This window comes from Saccopteryx leptura, chromosome 3 (genome assembly GCF_036850995.1).
Source record: "Saccopteryx leptura isolate mSacLep1 chromosome 3, mSacLep1_pri_phased_curated, whole genome shotgun sequence".
NCBI classification, from domain to species: Eukaryota; Metazoa; Chordata; class Mammalia; order Chiroptera; family Emballonuridae; genus Saccopteryx; species Saccopteryx leptura.
In genome coordinates this window covers 59,562,061-59,581,869 of record NC_089505.1, presented here as the reverse complement: position 1 = coordinate 59,581,869, position 19,809 = coordinate 59,562,061, and the positions used below count along the sequence as shown (strand labels likewise).

General features: G+C 48.3%; 1 pseudogene; it reads left to right on the top strand.

Moving 5' to 3' along the window:
* Positions 1–1,168: 1,168 nt before the first annotated feature.
* LOC136398159 (microfibrillar-associated protein 1-like) lies at positions 1,169–4,630 on the top strand (annotated as a pseudogene).
* The last annotated feature ends 15,179 nt before the right edge of the window (positions 4,631–19,809 follow it).

Below are 19,809 nucleotides of genomic sequence, written 5' to 3'. Positions count from 1 at the left end.
AAGGAAGGGCTCATGATCCCTTTGCCTAGAGGTATCTGTTACTCTCATGACTTTAGGATGGAGGGTGAGTCAGAGTGTAGGAATTCTTAATTAAGGTATATAAACATTCTTTTCTAAAGACTTTTAAGAAAAGAGAAGTGAAGGGATTCTTAGATAAGTTTTATCTTCCTTGCTCTGTAGTTAAATTATGACTTATCTGACCGAGTTGCCCTTGCAAGCCTGGAAGCTCCTGCATTCTTCTCCCTCCATTCTCCACAGAAAGAAGGGGGTGAGAAGCCTGACCTTTACTCTTTAAAATGGCATTGCCAATATTAAGTTTTACAGTTCTTTGGCACCTTATCACACCTTGGGCCAGCAGAGCGCTTCAGCGGCTCATTTTACCTGTCCCCCACCCCTGGTCCTCATCAATTCCTGGAAGAAAACAGGGGCTGAACCCGCACAGAGCAAGCGGAGGGGAACCCTTGCAGGCCCTGGAAGAACAGGAAGTAAAAGTCCAACTTCTAGGTGTCGAGGTTTCTGTTTAGTATGGGAAAGGAGAGGCCCACCACCTCTACTCCAGAGAGAAGGTGATTTCCAGGCCCCAGGGCGCAGGACGGTTCAATAGAGAGGAACCCACAGGGTCAGCTCAAGTCAGCAGGGAGACAAGGCCCTGCTCTCAATTTCTGGCCAACCACAGGGCTGTGACAGCGTCCTGGAGAGCTGCCCCTGCAGGTGCACACCAGAAGCAAAATTCAACTCTGATCTCCCCCAGGGAAGAGAAGCACCCCTGAGCCTGGACCACTGATGTGGGAGGGGACTGAGCCCTGAAGGTGAAGCCTGAGGTCTGCTCCTTACTCTGCAAGGTCTGGGACTGGGGCCTGCCATGGCCCCGCCCCTAGACCCGCCCCTGGCTCCACCCCCGCCTTCCGGGAACCAGCCCCCGCTGCCGTTCTGCTCCAGGAGGAGGGGCACCAGCATAGTTAAAAACACAGGACAGCCCAAGACGTCCTCCACAATCTCACAATCCTCTGATCGCATATTTCCTTTTTTCTAACTCTGTCGTAAGTGGTGTTTCCATCAGTCGCGCTGCAGCTCCTAGTACATCTAGGTGAAGAGGATCTTCTGTTCTTCCATGTTGTAGCTGTTTCCTATTTAGAATCAGTGAAGTTTAGGAAGGAGCGCCGCAGCCATGAACATGTCAGCCCCAAGCGCACTCATGAAACAACTGCCCATTCAGTCCACGGCTGGTGCCATCCCTGTTTGCAATGAGAAAGGTGAGATTTCGATGGAAAAAGTGAAAGTCAAATGTTATGTGTAAAGCCAGTGGCCAAGACCACTATCATGATCACAGTGGCCACCTGGCTCATGCAGGTTCGCATTGGATTCGGACAGTCAGTAAAGAAACAACAGAGCTAAAAACTGGTGGGCCATCTTCTTTAATCCTAGCTTGCACCCGGCGGGCAAGTAAAAACACACACTGGGCTCCAAAACCCACTCACATTTAGTGCTCACAAAGCTACTGACTTATCCGAGTTTCCTAGAATCAAAGGTTTTTAGCTCACCAGTCTTATTCACTTCTGTTCCCCATCTCCTTCCTTCTCCCTGCACAAACTCTGCACTAACTGGCCTCTCACTCAACACTCCGCCATCTTGGCTGCTTCTCCTGGCCTCTTCCACGTGGCCTTTCTCTGCTCTCTGCTCTCTAATGCTAATCTCAGGAACCAAGAGAGCAAGCTCCCATTCTGCCCCCATTTTATAGTGTAGAAATCAAAACCTTTAATCCAATATACAAAATAGGGAAGTTTCTAATACAAAGTCACTTCTCTGAGGCATGATTGGATTGTACCACCCCACATCAAAAAGGGTGGGAAAGGCTTAATCCCAAAACCAAGCCCCAGGCTACAATTATCCTGTCTGCCCACAGCCCGCTCCCAACACACATTAATATCACCTGGGCAACAGCTTACATGTGGGCAGCACCATCTTTAACAAAGTGAGCATAATATATTTTATCTGCCCAACACTATGTATCTAGAAAGAGCCAGAGTATGCCCCTCTGGAGTCCTCAGATGAGGAGGATGAAGAATTTCAGGTCATTAAGAAAGCCAAAGAACAAGAAGCAGAGCCTGAAGAACAGGAGGAGGATTCATCTAGCGACGCTCGGCTTCGGTGTTTGCAGAACCGTATCAGTGAAGATGTGGAAGAGAGATTGGCTCGGCATCGGAAAATAGTGGAACCTGAAGTGGTAGGAGAAAGTGACTCAGAAGTAGAAGGAGATGCTTGGTGTGTGGAACAAGAAGACAGCAGTGAAGAAGAAGAAGAAATTGATAATGAAGAAACAGAGCGGCATCGTGGCATGATGCGTCAGCGAGCACAGGAAAGAAAAAATGAAGAGATGGAAGTCATGGAAGTGGAAGATGAAGGACGTTCTGGGGAGGAGTCAGGATCAGAGTCCGAGTATGAAGAGTACACAGACAATGAAGATAAGATGGAGCCTGGTCTTTTTTTTTTTTTCTTAAGCTGTAAACGGGGAGAGACAGTCAGACAGACTCCCGCATGCGCCCGACTGGGATCCACCCCGCACGCCCACCAGGGGCGAAGCTCTGCCCACCAGGGGGCGATGCTCTGCCCCTCCGGGGCATCGCTCTGCCGCGACCAGAGCCACTCTAGCACCTGGGGCAGAGGCCAAGGAGCCATCCCCAGCGCCCGGGCAATCTTTGCTCCAATGGAGCCTTGGCTGTGGGAGGGGAAGAGAGAGACAGAGAGGAAGGAGGGGGGGGTGGAGAAGCAAGTGGGCGCTTCTCTTATGTGCCCTGGCCAGGGATCGAACCCGGGTCCCCCGCACGCCAGGCCGACGCTCTACCACTGAGCCAACCGGCCAGGGCGGAGCCTGGTCTTAAACCAGTCTTCATTCAAAAGAAGGAGTGAATAACAGTTCAAGAACGGGAGGCTGAAGCATTGAAACAGAAGGAGCTGAAGCAGGAGGCAAAACGCATGGCTGAGGAGAGGCGCAAGTACACACTCAAGATTGTAGAAGAGGAGACCAAGAAAGAGCTGGAGGGAAACAAGCGATCCCTGGCTGCACTGGATGCACTGAATACTGATGATGAAAATGAGGAGGAGGAATATGAGGCATGGAAAGTTCGGGAGCTAAAGAGAATCAAGAAGGACAGAAGATAGAGAAGCGCTTGAGAAGGAGAGGGCAGAAATCTAAAAATCTAACGTATGCGAAACCTGAGGAAGAGAGGCGAGCTGAACTTCGGGAGAATGGCAAAGTTATAATCAACAAAGCTGTTAAGGGCAAATACAAGTTCGTATTATCATCGAGGTGCCTTCTTCATGAAGAAGGTATATAAGGATGAGGATGAAGAAATATATAAGAGAGATTTCAGTGCACCAAAGAGTGGGTTGCCTGTGGTGGCATGGCACAGTGACACCCTCCCTGGGTCACTGTGGGAAGGCCTCCTCTGGGCCTCACTGTGGGCACCTTGACCCAGGGATTTCTTGGAGCTGTTTGTTTGCAGTGCTGGTCAACCTAGTCCCTACCGCACACTAGTGGGCATTCCAGCTTTCATGGTGGGCGGTAGTGGAGCAACCAAAATATAAATAAAAAGATAGATTTAACTATAGTAAGTTGTTTTATAAAGATTTATTCTGCCAAACTTAGCGAAAATCTGACATAAAGTACTTGGTAAGTAATTATTATTATATGCTTTAACTTGCTGTAACTTTGCTTTATAAATTTTATAAAGTAAAGTTACTTCCCTACTTTATAAATCACCATTACTGTGGAACCGGTGGGCAGTTAAAAATTTTACTACTAACAGAGATACAAAAGTGGGCGGTAGGTATAAAAAGGTTGACTACCCCTGGAAGGAGCCTAGCCCTGCCTGAGCACTGTGCTTTAAGCCCCAGAGCTGTGGCAGGAAGGAAGAAGGGTTTGAAACTTCAGGTCTCAGGTAGGCCCTGATGGGGCCAGGCCACAGTCGGCACCTGGGCTCTGGAGGGAGGACACACAGACAACAAGGGCTGAAGCACAGACAGGGCGGCAGGGCAGCTCAGGAAAGGGTGCCATGCAGGCCGAAGGGGAGGCCATGCATCTCAGGAAGCTCACGGGCACTGAAGGCAGACTGACACACAGACACAGAAGACACAAAGACCTTGACTCTGGGACTAACAGACGGCAGCAGTAGGTAAGGACAGTGGGTGGTGCAGGTGTGACAGTAACAACGACTATGGGGGGGAGGCAGCAGCACCTGGGGTGCGAGGCAAAGCAGACACAGACACGGGATGTCACGGGGGCCTCCCGCGGCCACACTCCCTATGCATGACACCCGGCCCTGCTAGATCTGATAGGTGGGGTCCGGGTGGACAGCTGTCCCCTCGCAGTAGAGGGTTTGTGGGTACAGGTGGGGCCTTGCAGGGCAGCCTCCTGATGGGCCAGCGGTCTGGAGTGAGGGAGACTTCCACGAGCCCGGGGCCACGTACTGCTGCTGACTTCCTCATGCCTGCGCGACTGCTTCGGCACCGGTTTGGAAGACTTGGTCTCAATCGTCTCCCCGGCAGAGGCCCCCAGGGCCCTGGACTTCTAGGCCTGCAAGGCCAGCTGGTAGGCCACCTCGAATTTTTGCCCGTCAGGATGATCTCGTAGGTGAGGTTCTGGGAGGAAAGAGCACATCCCAGGCACGCGGATGGAACCGCTACCCTGGCCTCATACCGCTGAGAACGGGGACCATGGCACCCGGAGTCACAAGAGTAGGCATGGTCGATTCTTGCGTCTGTACCTAAACAGCTGGTGTACTAGGGAACGGGCTGAGCCCCACACACAGCTGGTCCTCATGCGTGATGTCCTTACAGAGAAACACTTGGTGAACGCAGGCCCTGCGCCCAGCTGACTCAAGCCACCGGGGCACACGTCTGGACAGTGGTGAGCCCGGGCACCCACACTGCTACCTCAGCGGTTCCCCGGCTCTGCCTCCTACTGCCAGCTCCCAGACTGCACCCCCCCCCCCCCCACGGTGGCCGGGCTTCCCCGGTCCCATCCTGCCGTCTGCCCTGCTGTCTGCCCTGCTGTCCCTGTTCTTTCCGTTTCTCCTCTCTGAGCCCCTCTGTGCTCTCCTCCCACCGCAGGCCGCGCCTCCACAAGCCAACCCCAGCCTGTCTCCAGGAAGACAGATGGCTGGCTCACTGTGGCCTTTATGGACTTCTTGGCCATTTAATAGGAATAAAATGGCGTGAGGGTTTTTATTCAGTTCCTCTCTCTCTCTCTCTCTCTCTCTCTCTCTCTTTTTTTTTTAACATACTGTTTATGGGAGTTCTGAGTGCTGTGTCCTTCACCCATGACCGCATAAACCCTGTTTTCTTTGTGATTGTACAGGGCACGGTGACCTTCAGGAGTGCACAAGTGTGTCACCGAACTGACTGGCATGGGAAATGGGAGTGACAGGCAAGTGCCAGGAACAATGAGGACTGGGTGGACCCCATTTCATCTTCAGAACCACCACGTGGGGGTCGCGGAGTAGCCCTGTACGGGGGAGGAGCCAGACCACCAGGCCCTCCGCCTGTCCCTGGGGCCCCAGGGTTAGGAACCAGCTCCTCTGCCCAAGGGAAACAGGGACTTGGACCAGAACCAGGAGCGAGGACTGCGCCCAGGGCCTTGTTGCAGGACGGAGGGAGTCTTCTGACCTGTCTACTCCCAGTGGGCAGCTCCCCTCAGCCCAGACCAGAGCCCAGAATGAGCAGGGACGCAGGGAAAGAGAGCCTCCCGCCATGCGGCCCGTTGTCCTGACCCGGGCAGTGGGGGCACATTGGGGAGACTGCCCAGCTGGTTGGGGGGAGTAGGGTGGCAGGCTCACAAACAGCGGAGGGAGACACAGGCCATGACTGAAGCTCTCTAGGAGCAAGAAGACCTGTCACCAGCACAACCCTGAGAGGCCACCTGTTCTCCCGGCATCCATCTCACCACGGCGTAGCGGGACGGGCTGGGCGGCCACTGAGGCCTCCCTCATGAACCAGACTTTTTCCGAGAGCCCCCCAGGTGCCAGGACAGCACTCCCCGAAGACCCCTCGACCCAGGCCCGCCCCGCTGCGGGACACCCACCACGTCCACCATGCTGAAGACATGGCAATAGCGGTGGCTGGTCTGCAGGTCCTTGGTGATACAGGCAAAGGTGCAGAGATCCTCGGGGTCCTGGGCCGCACAACTAATGTTCCGGATCTTGTGTTCCGCAATGAAGTTCTGCCAAGGAAAGCAGGTCTGGAATACTGGGCTCCCCAAGGGCATGTCCTCCGCCCAAGCCTAGGGTGTCAGCCAAACACCACTTCCTCTCTCTCTTTTTTCTTTTTTTGGTGGGGGTGGTGGGAGGCAGTGTCTAACCTTGCCCGAGTTAGGTGTGGGGTCTCGCCTTGACCCTGGCGAGTAAACTGATGGGAGTAAAATGCAACTGATGGGAGTAAAATGCAACTGATGGGAGTAAAATGTCCTTTCACATGCAATCACCAAAATCTCTCTGATCTCCAGTTCGCTCTATTCAGTCGTCCAAAAAACACCCACCTTGCCTATGGAACAGGCAGGCTTGTGTACAGAGAGTATGAATTTGCCATGTAGAAGTGTTTTGTAAACCATTAAACAAAAATGAGTTATTATTAACTAAGACCCCCAAAGGGAGAGAGGGTCTATCTCTCATATCATCTTTCTGTTCCCTTCAACCTTGAACTTTGCCTCATTAGCTCTGATATACTCATGATAACGATTATGAGATGTAGCCCCAGGCTGCCTCTGGGAAGATGCTAAATATTTCTCTCCTGACTTCAGTCCCCCCCAACCCCCGCCTCCATGTGCTCCTGGACTGCTGTTTCTTCCCACTGTTCCTTCCAGAGAATTTGGGTGTAAAAAGGACACTTAAAGAGGCTGCATAACATATATGAATGAACTGTGGGAGTGATTCCAGGCATGGGCAGGGAGAGTTTTAAGGCAATGCTATTTGGGGGGGGGGGGTGTGTGTGTGGAAGAATCGGTGTTATTCTGAAACATTTCTCCCACAAATAAAGATGCCCAAACAGAATTCTGGATTTTTTTTTTTTTTTTTTTTTTTCATTTTTCTGAAGCTGGAAACAGGGAGAGACAGTCAGACAGACTCCCGCATGCGCCCGACCGGGATCCACCCGGCACGCCCACCAGGGGCGGTGCTCTGCCCCCCAGGGGGCGATGCTCTGCCCATCCTGGGCGTCGCCATATTGCGACCAGAGCCACTCTAGCGCCTGAGGCAGAGGCCACAGAGCCATGCCCAGCGCCCGGGCCATCTCCGCTCCAATGGAGCCTTGGCTGCGGGAGGGGAAGAGAGAGACAGAGAGGAAAGCGCGGCGGAGGGGTGGAGAAGCAAATGGGCGCTTCTCCTATGTGCCCTGGCCGGGAAGGATTTTTTTTTTTTAAGACAAATCAATAACCCAGCCGATGTGAACGTGTGAAGAATCCTATTTTCATTGAACTCTTTGCAAAGTCCTATGAGCTCCTCCCACTCCTGGGTTGCAGGAAGGCCAGCCTGCTTCACAGTTGACATCCCTGAGGGAAATACCAGGCAAGAGGGAGGCGGAGGAAAGGGCAGGTTTAGTATGAATTGGTTTGAAATACTCTTTGGCTAAACAGTAACTTTACTAGGCCGTTCCCCTAAGAGCTTCCTGAGCCTCAGAGCTGAGTGGACTTTGGCATAAATGTTCCTCGGGCCTCTTCTGTTTTCCCTTGGAAATGCACAAGCTGTGCAAGAAAAATCCACATTCCATGCTAATGAGGCAAGGATTATAATAAGGACTTGGTGTCTTACAGGCGATACTGTCATCTTTTTTTTTTTTAAAGTAAGCTTCTGTGGTAAGCAATCAAGTCAGAGTAATAAAGAAGGATGCAAGAGTGTGGAGTGGAAACTTTCTTTTTATCTTTTCCCCCAAAGCGCAGGCATCGGAGGGGAAGGGGGGTCATCCCAGGTCCGCACATCACTCCCAGGGCAACAGAGCACAGCCGGGACCTGGAGAGGCCACCTGGAGTCGGTCAGCTGGAGGCCCCGCCCCAGGTCACAGGTGTGCCCCAGGCCTGGTATTCTGTGGGGAGAGCCCAGGACACTCCGTTTCCATACTTGGACAAGGGGCACAGCCATCCCCTCTCAGTGTGCTCAGCATGTGCCCAGGGCTGCTGCGCTTCTGTGGCTCGAGGAACAGGCTGAGGAGAAACAAACCAGTGTCCCTTCCCTTCCTAAGTAGTTCCAAGTGATCTCTGTCGTGGGAGTCGGGAGAAGCCATGCGGGGACGGGCCCCAGCGACCACGGAATCAGAGGCCTGGGTGGCGTCGTGCCGCCAGGACAGCAGCAGGCAGCGGGGCAGCACATGACCCTGCCCTGTTGCCCGGGGAGATGGACCGCGGTTCGTTCTCACGTTCCTGGCGTCCCTCTCTGCGCTCTGCCGCCCCGGTTCCCTGTGGTTGGCCCGAGCCCGAGGCGGCGCTGTCATGGAGCCGGGTCCTTCCGTCGCGCGGGGGAAGAAGTGAACCGCCTCCGCGTCCGGGGCGCCCCCTGCTGCCGGAACCGCGCTGGCCGAAAGCGGCCATTTGGGCGGGGAGGTTGCCTGGCCGTCCAGGAAGGACCTTGCCCAGCGCGCCCGTCCTGCGCTAGCGGGGCCCAAGCTTCCCTGTTGCACCTCCAACACCTGGCCTCTCTCTGATCCCCGACTCCGTGCTGTGGGCTCCTTTGCCCCTGCCCGTCCCCCGAGAGACCCCAATACTTCTCTCTTTTGGGTTGTCCTGTCCAGGGCTGACACCACGGGCCCGGTCTCAGACGCCCACGCCACCAGGCACTGGGAGAGTCTCCTGGCCCACGCCAATGGCGCACCATCTCTTTCCACCCAGGTTCTATCAGCAAAATGCAGGACGTGGAGGAGAATGTGCCCCAGGAGGACCTTGGCGACGCAGAGAGCGGCCCCTGTAAGCCCGATTCACCAGGGCCAACCCAGGAGAAGAGCAGCTCCGAAGAGCAGCCTCCTCGTAGGTCCGGCCCTGGGGGATCTGTCACCCCTCGGGGTGCTTAGTGTGGGTGAGGTCGGAAGAAGCCACCTAGGGGTCCTCGGCCTCTGCGACCCTACAGTTCTCTCTTCACCCTCCCTCTTTTTTGGCTTGCCTCTACCTCCACCCCAATCTCAGGCCCCCTGTAGACCACAAGGCCCTCAAAAAGTTGATGGTCCTGGAGCAAGAAGTGACTCAATCGTGGTTACTATTGGAATCTGGCAAGATTTGAGGCTCAGTCAGATAAAGTTGCTCCTTTTTTTTTTTTCCTTTTCCTCTTAAAAGAAAATAGCATTCCAAGTGACCGTCCCGTTTCCACCAGAGTCGGGCAGCCACAGTGTTCTGGAAATTCTGCAGATCGCAATCAGGAAGGTTGGAAAAGGCATCCATAGGAAGTATGATTGAACTTGGATTGGACTCACTCCCTCTGAGCAACAGCGCTGGGGCCACGGCTGGAGAAACACTCGAGACATATCAGGAGGAACTGAACTGCCCAGCAACAGGGCAGAGCTGGGGGCGGCTTACTTCCCCGAGAAGAGCTAGCAGAGGCCAGTGTTCCTTCTCTGAACCCTCCCCCACAGAGTGGGCAGGGGTCAGATCTGAGATTCCACCCTGAGGCTCAGTCAAGTGCAAAGCCCTCTTTGTTATTCTTGCATTTTCAGATTGTAGGTGGGAAATGGGAAAGATTTTAAAGAACCTAAGAGGTCCCAGGCAGGAATTGTGTTCTCTTGGGCTCATCATAGTTTCTTGTACTGTGGATGTTCTTTTATGTTTCTGTTGGAGCACAGGGTCCCTACCGTTGGTCTAATCTCACTAGGACCCATCCTATCTTTCTTATAATAATCTCCAGTGAGTTAAACTAGTCATCAATCTGAAGATCTATCCACATGCAACAAGAGGACTGAAATTCTTGAAGATTGAAATGGGAAAAATTGTTTCAAGGCCCTGCTCCTGTTGAATTCCGTTTGTTTCTCTTGTAGCCACGTGGGGTCGCTGCTGGTTAACAGACTGGAATTTATAGCAACAAATTGGGTGTTTTGGAATCCTGATTTAGAATAGTAGTCAGTGGATATGAACCTGATGTGGTGTGAAAGTCAATATATATTAAATACAATTTAAACAATTTAAGTTGTTGAGGTGGCTATTTAAATGAATCCACAGGCAAAACAACTCTCAGTAAAATGAATAACCAAATTTCTCTTTTTAAAATTTTGTTTTGAAATTTCACATACATTACTAGTTCACTTGGTTAAGCGACTTACTATATTATCTTGACAATGTCTTTGTCCTCGGGATCTGGAGCTTTACAATCTACCTGAGTTGTGTTTCACCCCTAGTTTCTCTCTGAGCCCTCTTCTTTCCTGAACTTCACAGGGTTGGAGTTGCATAGTGTTGTCAAAGGCAGCTGTGAACTCTGGTGGTCTTTGGAAAGAAAGTGTTCCCTCTTCTGTGCGCTGCTAGAGCTCCATCTCTGAAGATTTTCTCTAATTTCGAGTTAGTGAATTAGTGTAAGTCTATTTACATAATTGATTGCGTTTCACCATTTTGCCTGGAACCAAAGGCTTCCAAGAGGCTGCCGAAATAAAGGAACCTCAATGGTCCACTGAAGGTTCAGTTCATCATTATGTTTACCTAGGCAGGGACTTGAATAAATTCTGCAATCACTGTTTCCTCCTTTTTATTTTGAAATATTTTAAATGTATTGAAAAATCAGCCTGACCAGGCAGTTGTGTAGTGGATAGAGTGTCGGACTGGGATGTGGAGGACCCAGGTTCGAGACTCCGAGGTCGCCAGCTTGAGCGCGGACTCATCTGGTTTGAGCAAAAGCTCACCAGCTTGGACCCAAGGTAGATGGCTCGAGCAAAGGGTTACTCGGTCTGCTGAAGGCCCACGGTCAAGACACATATGAGAAGGCAATCAATGAACAACTAAGATGTCGCAATGAAAAACTAATGATTGATGCTTCTCATCTCTCTCCATTCCTGTCTGTCTGTCCCCATCTATCCCTCTCTCTGACTCTCTCTCCCTGTCTCTGTTAAAAAAAAAAGAAAGAAAAAGAAAAATCAAAAGAAAACTCAGTGAATGCCCACACTGTTAACATTTCTGCCACATTGCCTATGCTCTGTCTATATTTTTTTTCTCTTACAGGAAATACATTAGAGTCACATTGTTGTGGACTGTAAATTGCAAAAAGCCTTTGTAGATTCGAGGCTTAGCAAAAGGCTAAGTTTTCCCCCCTTCACCTCCATATTGGATATGATGTTGAGTATTTGCACCAACTTCACTTGCTTCCTTGAGTTGCTGAAAGCAATATACATGCCCTTCCTCTGACTCTTTGTTTGTTTCAGATATTGGTAGATTTTACTTATGTATCCTGTTTTTGCCTTGGGAGAGTTCCTTTCTTAGCCTTGGATGTGCAACTTTGTATCAGGGTCCTTGATTTGCATATGGCTATATAATAAAGCGAACTGGGGCTATGGGCATTCGGATACTGCCAGGCATTTTCAAGAGTCCTCCTGGTCCCATCGTTTTTGTTTTGATAAGTGTGTTTCCTTAATTCTGCACCGTTATTAGGAGCCGTGCAGGTCCGCGGCAAGTGGCGCTTGAACAGGGACCTGAATACAAGGAAACTAAAACTGAAGGAAGGTGATCAAACTCCCCAAAGTGAAGTATGCACAGTGAGTATAGAAAGTTTTTTGGGAAAGTGTAGTCGGGAGTAAAAGATTATGGGACAGTTAGGGTAAAAAATAAGGGAGTTTTTTGTAGAAATGTTTTCCTATGAAGACAAATCGTCTGAAGAGTATCAGGGTGAGCTGGAAACAGAGGGATGTGAATATGAGGATAACTTGGAGTCTGAGGATGACTCGGGGGATGAAAAATCCGTGACTATGGCTGCCTTAGCCCTGGGACCTCCGCTGCCCTAAGCTCCTTCCTATGTTCAAACCCTCTGCTCCTCCGTTTCCTTATCGGGCTGATTGCGGAGTCTATAGCTCAAAATCTGGGAAATCCCCTCTCCAACAGTCTATAGACCAGGCTTGAAATGTAGGGGAAACTATAAATGGCTTTACCCATTTTCCTGTTGTAGAAAAACAGAATGATACAGGGAGACTAGTGCGAGAACATGAACCTGTACCTTTTAGAACTCTGAAAGAGCTTAAACTTACTTGTGTTCAGTATGGGCCTACTGCCCCTTTTTCACTTGGTTTATTAGATACTATTAGTGCAAAGGCTCTTCCCCCAAATGACTGGAAGGCGATTGCTTGTGCTTGTCCCTCCAGGGGTGATTATTTGCTGTGGAAGTCAGACTTTCATAAAGGGGCTGTTGAGGTAGGGGAGAAATCTCAGCATAGTCAACCTGAGCCGCCAGTTACAGCAACTATAGAATATGAGAATGGATAGGAGACTCAGGTATTAGGAAAGTTACAGCTTTTCCTGTCATGTTCTGATTTTCTTTAATGTTTTAACTACAATCTTCTGAGCTATCATTTTGTTTCTTTCTTATTCTTTGCCTCGAAATTGAGGCAGGGGACCTGTGTTGGATCTGACTATAGAAAATATCCCAGAAGCTGCCGAGAGCAAATTTTCTTGGGGAGATTTTGTTTAGTCACATCCTTCAGTCCCTCTGTCAGAAAATGCCCTAATATCAGGCAGGCATCTTTCTAATCTGGATGTGCTCTTAAATCCCAGGTTTCTCTCTGGTTTGTCTGGTTCATCTAATTCTTGTCTCTGTTTAGTCTTTGTTTAATGTTGTCTAAAATGTGTCTGTTTTTAAGGCCTGAATTAAGTTTTTTTTTGCATGCAAAAATTGGAAATGCTGGCTTTAATATTTAGAAAAAATAAAATGTTTTTAGAACTTGTAAGGAGCACTCATTTAAATAAAAAAAAATAGAATGTAGATCCTTAAGACTTACTGATTTGGTTAGTGCATTGTGAGGTATGTTCAGAGTTAGGAGCCAAACAGCAACTTAAGTATTAGGATTGATCAAAGTTATATGTTATACTTGTGGTTTTTGTGTGTAAATTATCTTGTTTATGTGTAAGGTTATATTCAGGCAAAACAAAGGAATTGAGCAAAATTAAGCAGGGCCCTAATAAATCATTTCAGGAATTTGTCTCATGGCTAATTCAGGCAGTTAGAAGACTAGTATAAGGATGCTAATTCTGCTTCTCAGGCCACGTCCTGCAAAGGGGGCCCAAGGAAATTGGTGATTTGGTTCCTTTGATTTTGCCAATTGGATTTAAAAAAATAGGTCAGGAATGCCCTGAAATGAAACTAACAATACAAGGGCATAAATTTAAAGGACTTTTAGATACTGGAGCTGATGTATCTGTTATTGCTAAGCCACATTGGCCTCCTTCCTGGCCCACTCATGCAGCAGCCACAGAATTACAAGGTATAGAGCAGAGTAAATTCCCTCAACAAAGTTCTAGTTTTTTACAATGGGAAGATAAAGAAGGTCATTCTGGATTTTTTCAGCCTTATGTGCTTCCTGGATTGCCAGTTAATTTGTGGGGTAGAGATGTTTTGAAAAATATAGGGGGCGTTGCTTGTCAGTCCTAATAGTTTAGTTAGCACTCAAATGCTTGATCAGGAATTTTTGCCCACTAAGGGTCTAGGGAAATAACAGCAAGGAATTCTCACCCCCATAGAAGTGGAACCCAATACCAGAAGGCATGGATTAGGATATCAAAATTGAGCATAGGGGCCTTGGTAGCTCCTGCTACCCCAATAATGCCTTGTGCAGACTCAATACTTAGAAATCAGATAATCCTGTATGGGTAGACCAATGGCCCCTTTCTCAGGAGAAACTTAAGGCAGCTGCTCAATTGGTACAAGAGCAGTTACAGCTTGGGTACATTGAACCATCTAATAGTCCATGGAATATGCCTATATTTGTCATTAAAAAGAAATCAGGAAACTGGAGACTACTACAAGATTTGAGAGGAATAAATAAGACTATGGAAATTATGGGTCCTCTTCTGCTAGGACTTCCTTCTTCTACTGCCATTCCATGGAATTATCACCTTGTAATTATTGATTTGAAGGATTGCTTTTTTACTATTCCTTTAAACCCACATGATTGCAAGCATTTTGCATTCAATGTTTCTTCACTTAATTTCCAGGCTCCCATGGAGCAATACCAGTGAAGAGTTTTGCCTCAAGGTATGGCTAATAGTCCTACCTTGTGAAAGCAGCACCCTAAGACATACATAATTCATTATATGAATAATATTGTTATCGTTCATCCAGATAAAGACACTGTGTTGATCATTTTGCAACAACTAGAATATTCTTTGAAAGAATCAGGACTTTATATAGTTCCTGAAATGGTACAGCAATCTTTACCTTTTTCTTATTTAGGACAAATTATTGAGGGACAACAAATTCGTCCACAGAAAATAGAAATCAGGACAGATCATTTGCAAATTTTAAATGATTTCCAGAAACTGTTAGAAGACATTAATTGGCTTAGACATTCCTTGAAATTAACTACTAGAGAGCTGAAGCCACTTTTTGATATTCTTAGAGGCTTGGCTGAACCAGCTTTTCCTTGGCTACTTATAGCTGTGGGACAACAAGCTTTAAAGCTTGTAGAAAAAGCCTTGCAAAAAGCACAACTAAACTGCATAAATCCTGAAGAATCAATTGCCTTACTAATTTGTCCCTCAAGTTACACTCCAACGGAACTATTGTGGCAAGCTTCAGGTCCTATTGAATAGATTCATTTGGCTGTTACTTCTAAAAAAGTTTTATCTCCATATTTTGATCTTGTTGCCTCCTTGATTATAAAGGGGTGTAGGCGACTCTTACAGCTTAGGTTTTGAGCCTCAAATTATTGTTGTTCCTTTTTCAAAGGATCAACAACAATGGCTCTGGGAAACTTCCACTAAATGGCAAATTGCTTTTGCAAATTTTCAGGCCAAATTAATTCTCACTACCCAGCTGATAAAATAGTTCAATTTTCATTAATTACTTTATTTGTATTTTCTAAAACAATTGTTAATGAGCCCATTCCTGAAGCATCTACAGTCTTTACTAATGGGTCCAGCTCAGGAATAGCAGGCTTAATAATCAATGGACAAGTTTATACTGAAACAGTCACCTTAAAATCAGCTCAAAGAGTAGAATTACATGCCATTATCATGGCTTTTTAGCATTTGCCACATTCCTCCTTTAATCTATATACAGACAGCAAATTTTTACTTTTGGTTGTTTCCACTATAGAGACTATTGTCTTAGGGACAACTACTGATGTACTATTTCAGCAGTTTCTCCTTCTTCAAAAGACTTGTACATCAACATAGAGCTCCATGTTTTATAGGACATATTCGAGCTCACTCCATGCTCCCTGGAGCTTTAGCACAAGGGAATGCCCTTGTTGATCAAACTACCTAAAAGAAAATTATTGGAGCAACCATGACAGATCAAGCAATCCAGTCTTATACTGTTCATCACCAGAACGCTGCGGCCCTGTGTAAACAGTTTCAACTTTCTCGGGAAGCAGCATGGCAGATTGGTAAATCCTGTCCAAGGGGTCCTATACTACAATCTGTCCCTTTATTTGGAGTTAACCTTCAAGGACTCCAGGACAACTTTGGCAAATGGATGTTATTCATATACCTTCATTTGGCAAATAGTCCTTTGTTCGTGTTACAGTGGATACTTATTCTGGATTTATGGTAGCCTCTGCCAGAACAAAAGAGGCTGATAAGCATGTTATAGCTCATTGTTTGTATGCATTTTTTATTATTGGACTTCCTAAACTGGTTAAAACTCACAATACTCCTACATATGTAAAAAAAAAAAAAAGACATTTACTATATTTTGTAAACCTTTCAATTTACGGGCATTTCTTACAATCTTTAAAGTCAAGGTATTTTTTTTTCTTTTTTATTTTTTTTTTTGTATTTTTCTGAAGCTGGAAACAGGGAGAGACAGTCAGACAGACTCCCGCATGCGCCCGACCGGGATCCACCCGGCACGCCCACCAGGGGCGACACTCTGCCCACCAGGGGGCGATGCTCTGCCCCTCCGGGGCGTTGCTCTGCCACGACCAGAGCCACTCCAGCGCCTGGGGCAGAGGCCAAGGAGCCATCCCCAGCGCCTGGGCCATCCTTGCTCCAATGGAGCCTTGGCTGCAGGAGGGGAAGAGAGAGACAGGGAGGAAGGAGGGGGGGGGTGGAGAAGCAAATGGACGCTTCTCCTATGTGCCCTGGCCGGGAATCGAACCCGGGTCCCCCGCACGCCAGGCAGATGCTCTACCGCTGAGCCAACCGGCCAGGGCCAAAGTCAAGGTATTATTAAAGTGTACCCAGTGAATATTTAAGGTCAATTTAAAAAAATATAAAAGGGAGAGTCATATCCTGGAACTCCTGCAAATCTACGTTATCTTTAAAAAATTTCTTTTGAATGCTGATGAACAGGACACGCCAAATCTTTTTCTCCTGCAAACTTCTACCTTCTTTTATTTGATCCAGCTAATAACACTATTTTGTCTTTTTCCAAATAGCTCCAGATATATGGAAAAGGTTTATATAGGTGGATGGGGATCCTCAAACCCCTCAGTGAGATCTTCTGAGCATGGCTTTTAAGGTACCAAGAGGCAGAAAAAGCCCAAAAGAGATCAGGTGAAATACTAGCTCTTGGCATATGCCCTCAAAGGCTCCAATGCCCCAATGGGGCCTCATAGGACTCCATCAGGGCCCTGCTTCAATAGTGGAAAGGATGGTCATTTAAGCCAAAGCCTGCCAGGCTTACATGCCTTTGCTGTGATGAAAAAGGGACACTGGAAGGTAAGCTGCCCCCTTGCTCCTCTAAGGGAGGGTTCAGTCTCTTCCAGCCCTGCTCCAGCCACCTGTGACCTAACCTTGCCCAGAATGCTGGGATTTGCCACTGAAGGCTGAAGGTGCCCAGGGCCATTAGCCCCATCTACAACACTGTGGATGAGCCAAGGTATTTCTTCCAAGTAGCAGGTAAACTGATCTCATTTACACAAGGGCCACTTAACTATGTCTTGCCTGAATATTCAGATTTTTAATTCTTCCCTCAAAGATCTCTGTTGTGGGTGTTGATAGTCCTATTTTCTGCTGCTTTGTTTAATATATAGTATTTCCTTTATTCCTCCTGCCTCAATGCCCCACCTATATTTTAGGCTAGGACCTACTCCTAATTTAGAGCTCCTTTTTTCCTTTTTTGCCAACTTACAAATTTACTTCTACCACTGAGCTTTGTGACATTCGAATAAAAGTTATAAAATACATTAATAGGCTTTAGAAATAACTTCAAAGGAACTAGTTCAGTAAACAGATGAGCCCAGACTCCCAGGATGGCTAGGAGCTGAAGAGTCCTTGAGATAGAGAAGTCGTCAGACTCCCAGGATGGCTAGGAGCTGAGGAGTCCTTGAGATAAGGAAGTCACAAGAACTGCTAAGACAGAAAATGTAACCACATCCTAGGGGATAGATAGGGATATTTCCAGCTGGGGCTTTCAACTGTATGACTGGTTACTAAGGCACGTGACTAGAATTTAATTTGGGGGAGCCAATTGCTAAATGCCAAATTTGCTTCTGTATGAACTGCTTGCTTGCTATACTATAAAAACCCCCAGCCCTGGCCGGTTGGCTCAGCGGTAGAGCGTCGGCCTAGCGTGCGGAGGACCCGGGTTCGATTCCCGGCCAGGGCACACAGGAGAAGCGCCCATTTGCTTCTCCACCCCTCCGCCGCGCTTTCCTCTCTGTCTCTCTCTTCCCCTCCCGCAGCCGAGGCTCCATTGGAGCAAAGATGGCCCGGGCGCTGGGGATGGCTCTGTGGCCTCTGCCTCAGGCGCTAGAGTGGCTCTGGTCGCAACATGGCGACGCCCAGGATGGGCAGAGCATCGCCCCCTGGTGGGCAGAGCATCGCCCCTGGTGGGCGTGCCGGGTGGATCCCGGTCGGGCGCATGCGGGAGTCTGTCTGACTGTCTCTCCCCGTTTCCAGCTTCAGGAAAATGGAAAAAAAAAACAAAAAAAAAACCAAAAAAAAAAAACCCTAGACTGTAGGCGCTCGGGGTGTGGCTCTTGTGACTATCACTTGAGTTCACCCCTGCGCAGGTTTGTTTTGTTTTACTTTGTTTTCTTTTTCTCTTGGCCATAAAACTTTGTCTGAAACTCTCCAAACGTCTCCAGTGTTTGTTTTACCCGGCGAGTGCAACATTTTATGGGGGCTCGTCCGGGATTCCCATTACGGGAATTTTGGCTGGGGACAGGCGGAACAGCTCGAGCTGGTGAGTATTTTGTTGTGGAATTCCCTTGTTTCTGTAATCTGTCTGGCTCCGGAGCATTTGCAGTCTGTGGTGGCAGACAGGATGCTGTCAGAGACCCGCCCAGACACTCGGGCCAAAGGGCAGGACGCTGCCGGCCGAGGTTTCTGTTTCTGTCTGAAATCGATCGATCGTTTTGAAGTAGTGAGCTCACTCGCACCGCGCCGCGCTGCTGTCTGGTTGTTTGTTTAGCCTGAATGACTGTGTAGGAAATTTTGTGTATTGCCCTCCTGGGATTTGCTGCACTGTTGTGTTTGGTGTTAATTTGTTTGCCAGTACAGTGTGATCAACGCTCATCCATCTAGATCACCCTGCTTATAGGGTAGGGAATCCTGTGTGTTGTCTTTGTAGGACTAGAAGTATACCTGGCTGAGAAGAACAAGTACCGCGAGATGGGACAGCAAGAATCTACTCTTAAATCCCCTCTTGATTGCATTTTAAGTAACTTCTCTGATTTTCAGAAGAGAGCTCAGGGTTATGAGGGACCTCCACCCGATCGAGAAACTCTCCGGACCTTAAGCCAAGTGGAGTGGCCATCTCTTAAGGTTGGATGGCCATCTGAAGGAACCTTTGATCTGCCCATAGTTTTTGCAGTAAGAGCCATTATATATCAGGTGCCTCACCCAGACCAATATGTGTATATAGATGTTTGGATAGATATAGCTACAGACAAACCTGGGTACATTAAGAGGTGCATAAAAGCTAATCAAAAGGTTAAGAGAGCTATTTGTGTGAGCGCAGCGGACATTAAGCCTCGCCCTCCCTCCGCTCCACCTGCACCTAAAGGAGAGCCTCCCAAATCGTATCCGGTCCTTTCTGATGTTACTGAGGATATAGTAGACCCTATAAATTATCCTCCTCTTCTTCAGAAGCCCAGGAAGCCAGATTCAACTGTGCCCGAGAATGTCCAGAGTCCTCCCCACACCCGGGGGGGGACCCCTTATGCTCAACCTTCCTTTGATGGAGGTGCCCCAATGTTGCCTCTTAGGGAGGTGCTGCCCCCACTAGATGAAGGACCACATGCACCATCCCGAATGATTTATATTCCTTTTTCTACTAGTGACCTTTATAATTGGAAACATCAGACCCCGTCGTTTTCAGAGAAACCTCAGGGGTTAATTTCTTTGCTTGAGACTGTTTTCAGGACCCATCAACCAACTTGGGATGATTGTCAGCAGCTTTTGCACACCCTGTTCACAACGGAAGAAAGAATCCGCATCAGCCAAGAAGCTGAAAAAGTATTTAGGGAAGAGGGGGGCACTGAAAGGGAACTAGAGAGGACGCTCCCCAGGAGCCCCCCCAGTTGGGATCCAAACAATGTCAGGGATAGGGAATCGCTTACCCAATATCACCAGGCTCTATTAAGGGGAATAAGGGCAGCTGCTAAGAAACCAACCAACTTTAGTAAGGTAGGTGAGGTAACTCAGGGGAAGGATGAGTCCCCTGCTGCATATTTAGAGCGGCTAATGGAGGCCTACCGGGTTTATAC